This window comes from Triturus cristatus, chromosome 10 (assembly GCF_964204655.1).
Source record: "Triturus cristatus chromosome 10, aTriCri1.1, whole genome shotgun sequence".
Lineage (NCBI taxonomy): Eukaryota > Metazoa > Chordata > Amphibia > Caudata > Salamandridae > Triturus > Triturus cristatus.
This window is the reverse complement of record NC_140593.1, coordinates 514510680-514513050: the sequence shown is the minus strand read 5'-3', so window position 1 is coordinate 514513050 and position 2371 is coordinate 514510680. Positions and strand designations below refer to the sequence as shown.

Below are 2371 nucleotides of genomic sequence, written 5' to 3'. Positions count from 1 at the left end.
GGAAGTGATGAGTCATGCATGAGGCACAGTGCCAGGACACGAGGTGACTGTGATATGGTGTTGTTTCCAGGACTTTAAGTGGGATGAATAATCTGGGGGTCTTTCCAAGGGGCGTGTCTGATGTAATTAAGGGCTTGGCTTAAAACACCCCACCTTAAGATATATGCTGAGCATAATGTGCTGCCCGACTGGTATTTTGCATCCAGTAACATTAGACCTACAACAAGCCAGGACTATTGGCTTTGTCAATGGATGTTAGTTGCATAAAATAATTTAAAAAGCAGCAACTATGTCTTAATTTTATATAATAATAAAAATGCTTCAGCTCTCATTCAGCAAGAGACGTAGAGTAAACCGAGACCCTCTGGACGAGGCCAGGGTCCTAGAACCCGAAATCTAGAGGCGGAACGAAAAGAGTTTCAATTGAAATCCGGAAGAAATAGCAGGCTGGGAGAGTGGAGACTGACAACCCTGAAATCGAGCCCTGGATTAGGGCTGCAGAGAGCAGACACGCAGAAGCCCATGCACGTCCTCCTCTGACAGCCCCACTATGCCCCTGGTTCGTACCCTGATGCTTGCCGCGTGCCGGGCAGGGAGCGCCCGGAAGCAGATCGACCATTTCTCTAAGTTTTCTCCCTCCCCGCTCTCCATGAAGCAATTCCTGGACTTCGGATCTAGCAGTGCCTGTGAAAAGACCTCCTTTGCCTTCCTGCACCGGGAGCTGCCAGTGTGCCTCGCCAACATCATGAAAGAGATTAACTTGCTACCAGATCGACTGCTGGGAACCCTTTCTGTTCGGCTGGTGCAGAGCTGGTATGTTCAGAGATTGTTGGACTTCCTGGAGTTTCTTCATAAGAGTCCAGAGGACCAGAGCACCCTTGAACAGTTCGCAAACGCCCTCATCACCATCAGGAACCGGCACAATGATGTGGTCCCAACTATGGCCCAGTCATTGAAGCCTTCGGCGTCGACCCAGTGACAAATCAGAATGTGCAATACTTTATGGACCGCTTACCTGAGCTGCATCTCTATCCACAATCTGATCAACCAGCACACTTTGATCTTTGATGGAACGACGAACCCTGCACATCCTAAACACATTGGAAGCATCGATCCGAACTGCGATGTGACTGACGTAGTAGATGCCTATGAAATGGCGAAGATGCTGTGTGATAAATACTATATGGCTTTGCCTAATATGGAAATCCAGACAGTCAATGCTAATGATCCAAGACACCCCATTCACATCGTATATGTCCCATCTCATTTTTATCACATGGTCTTTGAGCTCTTCAAGAATGCCATGCGAACGACAGTGGAGCACCACAGCTCCAGTCCCTCGCTTCCCACCATCAAGGTGATGGTGGCTCTGGGCGGCGAGGATGTCGCTATTAAGATGAGTGACAGAGGAGGTGGTGTCCCATTACGCAAGATTGAAAGGCTCTTCAGCTATATGTATTCTACTGCACCCATGCCACACCTAGGTGCAGGTGGAACACCTCTGGCTGGTTTTGGATATGGTCTTCCTATTTCTAGACTCTATGCCAAATACTTTCAGGGTGACCTGCAGCTTTGCTCCATGGAGGGCTTTGGAACTAATGCAGTCATTTATCTTAAGGCACTGTCGACGGACTCAGTGGAACGCCTTTCTGTCTACAACAAATCTGCCTGGAAGCACTACCAGTCAACTCAAGAAACAGATGACTGGTGCATCCCCAGCACGGACCCTTAAAATCTCTCCACATATCGGCTCAGCTAGCTGGCAGCATTTTCCACACCGGCCTGGCACTATGTCAAGGACTACGTTCTACACCCTCAAAACACTAAATCATGAACTAATCCCACACCTGCAGCAATATAGAGGGGGATGTATGCAAGTGGCATGGGGAACCTCACAGTGTGAGGTTTTGTGAAGTGTTTATCTGTTTTTTTGTGTCCAAATCCTTCACTGTGGGACCAGTGTGTCAGAATATCTCACATCACAAGTGCTTTTGCACTTTAAAGAACATGTCTCAAACCTTCCTTTGAACAATTTCCAGCACCTTGAACACTCCAAGTAATTTGACCTACGTTTTGCAGTTGTTACCACTAAACTAAAAAGAAATCTGATGGAAAGGCCTTAAAGGGGCATTTGAGAATGTAAAGTTTTGAGACTGATGTAGAGAAATCGAGAGAACAGACGTGCCAAAAGTGGGATTTCATCTCTCCAGACAAAGAAAATGGATGATCATAATCCAATTTTAATTTTGCTGGAGAATAAATCTTTCTTCATTTAAAAAAAAAAAAAAAAATGCTTCAGCTCTGAATGATGAGACTATGTAAGAACTATAACCTCTTCTTTTTAACTTTATACGTTTGTTGTGTACATTTT

The 2371-nt window shown here is 45.9% G+C and overlaps 1 pseudogene; it reads left to right on the top strand.

Moving 5' to 3' along the window:
- Positions 1 to 550: 550 nt before the first annotated feature.
- On the top strand, positions 551 to 1759 carry LOC146789666 (pyruvate dehydrogenase (acetyl-transferring) kinase isozyme 2, mitochondrial pseudogene; annotated as a pseudogene).
- Positions 1760 to 2371: the final 612 nt, after the last annotated feature.